Source organism: Myotis davidii, unplaced genomic scaffold (genome assembly GCF_000327345.1).
Source record: "Myotis davidii unplaced genomic scaffold, ASM32734v1 scaffold767, whole genome shotgun sequence".
Classification (NCBI taxonomy): Eukaryota; Metazoa; Chordata; class Mammalia; order Chiroptera; family Vespertilionidae; genus Myotis; species Myotis davidii.
The window spans coordinates 28,793-36,047 of NW_006297810.1; the positions used below are offsets into that span (position 1 = coordinate 28,793).

Below are 7,255 nucleotides of genomic sequence, written 5' to 3' on the forward strand. Positions count from 1 at the left end.
TTTTGGCTGCTTCCCTGTGTTGATAGAGTGGCTTTCTGTGCTAGGTGTCCTATAGGGCCCCAGTGGCTCATCCTCCCCGTTACCTGGGGTGGACACTCTTGGTTCACTCCTTTGTGGGCTGTATGCACAGTCTTGTTGTAGTCCATATGAGTTTGGGTTCCCAGAGACTCGCCCAGAACTGGTGTTCAGAGCAGTTGCGAGTTTGAGATTCCCTCCCTATTGAAAAAGACAAACGAGTCCTCAGTTGCCAGCCCTTTCTGTTCAGCCATCCGTACCTCTGCACTTTACTTATGCACCTCCTCTGAGTCTCACTGTGCTTTTCTCTTTCCTTTCTTGTTGTAGAATTTCCACTCAGCCAGCTTTCCTGTGGTTCTGGATAATGTCCGTTTTGTCTTTTAGTTGTATTTTTGAAGTGGTTGTGCAAGGCAGCATTTACCTTGTTTACCTATGCCGCCATCTTGGTTTCTCCCTATAGTTATCTTAAAAGTCTTTTAGCCATCATCCAATGATATTGCTGTGCAACAAAAAATAGGTACATATATTAAAATTTTAAATTGAAATCTCTAGGCATATAAACCTAAGTATTAATATTTTTTATCAATGAAAAATGAATTAAATCATTAACTCTTTGATTAAATTATCACAATGTATTACACATTTTAATTAATAATATGTGAAAAGTAGAATTTTATAGAACTATCTCATTTAATGTTATAGAAAGTAATTTTAAAAACAGCTCATGAATCTCAAGATGAATATTACTTTTTGCTAGAGTAGGCCAGTTTTTGTTTCTTCCTTTTTCAATTTTATTGATGTAAATGTTGAGAAAACGGTGGGGTCCAACCCCAGCAGGTCCAGGGGTTCCCAAAGGTGTGGACGGAGTTGGCAAAGAAGGAATGACACTGAGACATTTTCAGTTGATCAGCAGCTTAGCCAAGTTCTCTAGCCAGGTTCTAGCCAGGTTCAACAGCCAAGTTGGGTCTTTTTTGTCCTGTTACATCTGTATTTATACCAGTTGATTTTAATCCTATCCATTCTATTCCAAATGTTAGGGCGTTTGTTAATCTAGTTCTGTTGAGTTTAATCCTGTCTAGGTTAATCTCTGTGTTTCATTATAAGGGCTATTTTAAGGTTCCTGCTCTACTGATAAGCTACAAGGAAGTGACTGAAGGAGATTATCATACCCAGTAAAGGTTATGTCCTCCCAGCCTCGCTGCTTGCCTTCCCGGGGACTTCCCTTTGTTGGTGAGTCTCTAGGGGTATAGGCTTTGGTGCTTTCTCTGGTGGGCATACCCCTGGGGATGTGGGCCCAACAAGTCCCAAATTTATTGCCAACAGTCTTAGTCCAAGTTCTTCATAAGTAGTACATGGTATTTTTGTAACACTAGGGGGTTTTACTGATTTATTCTCTTCCTTAGTCCTGTTAATCCCTCACTCCAGGGAAAAAATCCTCACCTGGGGAAATAGCCTTACTTGGGGAGGTGGTCTTGTTTAAAACACATAGCGCTAAGTGGGGGAGCAAACATATTAAGAATAGTATGCCATATACGCCAAGTCCCTTGAAACATATGTTGTGCAGATGTTTCTTCCCTGCAGTGACTGTGTCAAGCAGCAAGGATGGACCGGCTTCCAGCAGAAAACTGGTTAACGTCAAAACTGAGATAAAAATAGAAGTTTTGTTTAATGCTGTCTCTCCATTATTTTGAACTCTGGGAATTTCATGCTAAAAATTATATAGAAATCTGTATTCATTTCCTAGGCCTACTGTTAGAAAGTAATGCAAACTGGGTGACCTAAAACAACACACATTTTTTTGTCCTAAATCAAGTTGAAAAAGAAAAGAAAAGAAAAAAGACGTTCTCTCTGTCATTAAAAAAATTATTTTAAGGACCCATCAGTTGACATCCTAGTTGGGTCTTCCTTTAGTTTTTGTTGAAAATAAAGGATTGAAGAAAGTTGCTATTGTAAGCAATAATATAAATGGAGCCACTTTATTTTTGTATTGATTTTAGAGAGGTAATAAAGGAGAGAGAAAGAGAGAGAGAGAGAGAGAGAGAGAGAGAGAGAGAGAGAGACATCATTCGGTTGCCTCTTGTACACAAGCCTGGGGCATCAAACTCACAACCTGGGTATGTGCCGAGACAGGGAATTGAAAATGCAACCTTCTGTTGCACAGGACGATGCTCCAACCAACTGGGCAACACCAGCTAGGGCTAAATGGAGCCACTTTAAAATGGAGACGGAGCTACCATCCCAGAGGAACTGCCACACACGTTTTATGACTCAAAGTTTGGAATGTTAAAACAGATAATCAGTACAAAATAAATTTTGGAGTTGGCCTAAAGCAACATCATATTGAAAAGAACTGTTTACAAAGATAATAAGAAGACAGTTATTACAACTCGACTGAGAATATCTGATTGAAATGAAAACCATTTTTTAGAATTAGCATCACGGGCTGGCTTTAGCTCAGTGGTTCCTTTGCATACAAATAATTAGCATCATTATGTTAGCATATCTTGATCAACAGAAGTGCCTTGCTTCTATAAAAGTAATTGTTCCCCTTCCCTTCTCATAAATACAACTTGCCTTTGTCTCCTAATTGGAACACTATTTGGGCTTCTGCCTGAATTAGTACATCTCAATTAGTGATGTGAAATAAGTGCTTGGTGCCTCTCACTTTGAAAGGCCTTTTAAGTTAGCACTATCCAGTCATAGAGTCATTCATTTATGTTAAACTGACACCAGTATTTCAGATTGTTATTTTGATAGACATCATGCCTACTTTGTTTTTACAGTAAGAGAAGCGTCCATGTGAAAAGGGCAGCTTTGTCCAGGTCAGATGGCTCAGTTGGAGCGTCTGGTTTGATCCTAGTCAGGCACAGGCGGGTTTGATCCTTGGTTGGGGCACCATAGACAAGGCAACCAATTGGTGTTTCTCTCACATTGATGTCTCTTTCTCTCTATCTCCACCTTGCTCTCTTTCACTCTAAAAAAAAAAAGCGGGGGGTCGCAGGGGGTGGGCAAGTTTACCACAAAAGCACAACTGAGGATCTGGAAATTGATTACAGTCTTGCACCACTTAATCATGGACACCTTCTGAGAGATGCCCTGTTAGGCAATTTGGGTTTTGTAGGAACATCACAGAGTGCACTTACACAAACCTAGATGGTATAGCCTGCTGCACACCTAGGCATTGTCCCACAACATTAAGACGTATCTTGGTGATAATGATTCATTATAATCTTATGCAACTACTGAAAAAGAAAAGTCATTATGTGGCTCATGACTACACAAACAGTAGCTTAGCAATTAAAGCATTACTCCTTTCTTGGAATAAAATATTTTTTAAAAAGTGTTTTGGGGCCCTGACCGGTTTGGCTCAGTCGATAGAGCGTTGACCTGCGGACTGAAGGGTCCCAGGTTCGATTCCCGTCAAGGGCATGTACCTTGGTTGCGGGCACATCCCCGGTAGGAGGTGTGCAGGAGGCAGCTGATTGATGTTTCTCTCTCATCGATGTTTCTGGCTCTCTATCCTTCTCCCTTCCTCTCTGTAAAAAAATCAATAAAATATATTTTTAAAAAAAAGAGTTTTGGATTAAAAAGCAATAATGTGCAAATGACTTCCTATTATTAGAATTAGATATTAAGGACAAGATAACAGAATGACTTTGATGGTGATTGTAATATGATATTGTCCATGATTGACATAATTGAAATAATTTGTGGTACCTTTGATGAAAGAACATCCAGCCTAAGAAAAAGTCTTAAAAGCATTTATTTGAGCCAAATTTATAACAATTGCTGGGAAGCAAAATTTCAGCAAATTGAAAGAAATGCTCCCAAGAATGTCAGTTTTACAGCTTATTTTATTTTATTGATTTTGATAGAGAGGAAGAGAGAGGGATAGAGAGAAATACCAATCAGCTTCCTCCTGCACATCCCCAGTGGGGGACCGAGCCCACAATAAAGGTACATGCCCTTGGCTGGAATTGAACCCATGACCCCTCAGTCTGCAGGCTGATGCTCTATCCCAGTGGTTGGCAAACCGCGGCTGTTTGGTCCCTTGAGTGTGGCTCTTCCACAAAATACCACGTGCGGGCACGCATGTACAGTGCGATTGAAACTTCGTGGCCCATGTGCAGAAGTTGGTTTTCGGCCTTGGCAAGTCTATTTTGAAGAAGTGGTGTTAGAAGAAGTGGGTGGTGTCGGTAGGTCGGGAGACTGGAGACGAGGCGCAGGTGGGCCGTGGGATACACAGCGCTGGGGAGGTACATTGTTTTGAAGTACGTTCTCTGAGGTCGACCCCTTCCAACTCTGCCATCCACACTCGTCTTGTATACTTGTTTCACATAGACGAGTGTAGATGGCAGAGTTGGAAGGGGTCGACCTCAGCGAATGTACCTCAATCAGATTGAGGACATTTTTAGCAAAGGCCAGCTTAGGAGTACCCTAATTCAGTTAATAACAATGAACCTACCTATATGGTTTAAGTTTAAAAAATTTGGCTCTCAAAAGAAATTTCAATCGTACTGTTGATATTTGGCTCTGTTGACTAATGAGTTTGCCGACCGGCATGTACCTGGGTTTCAGGCACATCCCCAGCGGGAGATGTGCAGGAGGCAGCTGGTCGATGTTTCTCTCTCATATCGATGTTTCTAACTCTATCTCTCTCCCTTCCTCTCTGTGAAAAATCAATAAAATATATTTTTAAAAAAATGCCATTTGACAAAGAAAAATCAACCAAAAAAATGAGTTCGCGTGTCACCTCTGACATGCGTGTCATAGGTTCACCATCACTGCATTAGAACCTAAGGAGGAGATGTAAGAAGGATTACATGAAATTCAATGCTGGTAGATTAGGGAGGCAGGAGAAAGCAAAGTGGGGAAATCCCAGAGATTGGATAAAAAGTAAACAAAGAGACATGTACTTTGTTTACATTGATAGTTAACATTTATAGCACATATAGATGGTATGTAGGGAACAACATAACAATGTGGTTTTGTGCTCTGGTGCCCGTGATTGGCTTTTGGAGGGGTCTGGAAAATAAATTACTCTGATATTTCAAAGGTGTGTTATCTTAGATCCGTGATGGCGAACCTATGACACGCGTGTCAGAGGTGACACGTGAACTCATTTTTTTGGTTGATTTTTCTTTGTTAAATGGCATTTAAATATATAAAATAAATATCAAAAATATAAGTCTTTGTTTTACTATGGTTGCTAATAGCAAAAAATTTCTATATGTGACACGGCACCAGAGTTAAGTTAGGATTTTTCAAAATGCTGACACACTGAGCTCAAAAGGTTCGCCATCACTGTCTTAGATGCACAAAGACAATAGATAATTTCAAAGTTAAAGACTGACTTTTCACAAGGAAGCTACAGGTTTAGGACATGTCTTCTCACCATGGCTCACTTTTAGTTAGGAATGTTTACATTCAGTCCACCCTTGTGTGGTAACTTTTAGTCTCTGGTTTTGGCCTCCTCTAAGCTTGTTTAGTATGTAGCCCCCTTTTTTGTCCACAGTACAGTTGATATTATGTAGTCTTGAAAAAGAATGGGGTATATCTCTGCTTATTGATGTGGACTCAGCTTTAAGACATACTGTTGAATGAAAAAAAAATCAAGTTGCAGGAAAATATATACTTATACATGAAAAAATGTTTCTGTAAAGAGTTACAAGAAACTGGTAACTGGTTGCCTCTGGGAGGCTGACTGGAAGGCTGGAGGAATGTGGTGAGGAAGACTTACTTTCACAGTGAATTGTCTTTCTCTTTTCTCCTTTTTCAAGGCAATCACCTCTCCTTCCAAGTACATATCTTGCAATTTGAAAAAAAATTAACCGAAAAACACATAAAAAAAGAACAAAATAAAAGAACACAAAGGTTATTCACTAATGTTGTTGTGGCAGAATGCACATGAGGACAATCAGCCAGCACTCTGAGGGAGGAAATTTTAACCTTTATTTCGCAGATCTGTTAGTCCAGGAGAATTCCAGATCCAAAGCCTGAACTCAACTTGTGGGGAGGCTCTGACCTATGCATCTCCTCCTGTGACGGGCCCCTGAGGGTCCCCACAGCTCTGCCCAAGTCAGTCTTAGTGGGACCTAGGGGTTAGGCTCTGCAGCTCTGCCTGTCAGTCAGAGTGGAGAAGTAAGACTCCAGTTTTAACCAGATACTGAGCTAGGTTGCAAGCCCCCTGCCCCCATTTTCCTTTTCAATGTTATAAAAAACTACTATGGAATTATATGAAAATAATTAAATTAAAAAACAGAATTTAGCTTTGAAATTAGTTGCAAACAATCAACAATTATTTATGTTGTACTTAGAACATTAAAATTAACATATTCCTACCAGTTGTTTTTCTAAGTTTGTGTGTGTGGGGGTGGGCAGGGGAGTAAAAAGCATTAATAAGTAAAGTGCTCAATAATGTTTTGCTGAGAGAAACCAAGATGGCGGCATAGGTAAACACTGGAGTTTGCTGCCTCACACAACCACTTCAAAAATACAACTAAAAGACTCGCCGAAACCGGTTTGGCTCAGTGGATAGAGCGTCGGCCTGCGGACTGAAAGGTCCCAGGTTCGATAAAAAAGAACGGACATCACCCAGAACCACAGGAAGGCTGGCTGAGTAGAAATTCTACAACTAGAAGGAAAGAGAAAAGCATACCAAGACTCAGAGGAGGTGCGGTGCAGAAGTAAAATACTAAGGCACAGAGGCACACGCGGAGTGGGCTGGTGGCTGAGGGTGCGGTTGTCTTTTTCAATCGGGAGGGATTCTCAGGCTCTGAGCTCCAGTTCCGGGAGAGTCTCTGGGAACCTAGACTCATACGGGAGAAACAGGACTGTCTGGCATCAGTCGGAACTCGAGGGCTGCTTTCTCTTGGAGGTACTTGCCGCAATTGCTGGGACACTGAGAAGCGGGGCCTATGAAGGCAGGACTGAGAGCAGCCATAACTGCTTGCTCTGCCCACCCTGTTGATCCCCTCGGACCCGCCCCACCCAAGCCTTGCACAGAGGCTTTTGCTGGATAGCCTCAGGCAGAGGCTAGATTAGCACGTCCCTAGAGCTTTAGGAAAGAAGTTCTCCCACTGCAGACACAGCTGATTCTCACAGCCAATTGGCCTGGAGGCCAATCCCTCCCAGTGTTACAACAATCAAGGCTTAACTACAACAAGACTGTGCACAAAGACCACAAGGGGGTGCACCAAGAGTGTCCTCCTCAGGTAATTGGGGAGGCTGAACCACTGGG

The 7,255-nt window shown here is 41.5% G+C and overlaps 1 long non-coding RNA gene across 1 annotated transcript in view; it reads left to right on the forward strand.

The window, feature by feature from the left end:
- The first annotated feature begins 6 nt into the window (after positions 1-6).
- LOC107184620 overlaps positions 7-7,255 on the forward strand; it is a 10,451-nt gene continuing 3,202 nt past the window's right edge. The window contains exons 1-2 of the long non-coding RNA XR_001515520.1: positions 7-113; positions 6,751-6,756. This is a non-coding gene — a long non-coding RNA (uncharacterized LOC107184620). The remainder of the gene's footprint in view (positions 114-6,750; positions 6,757-7,255) is intronic.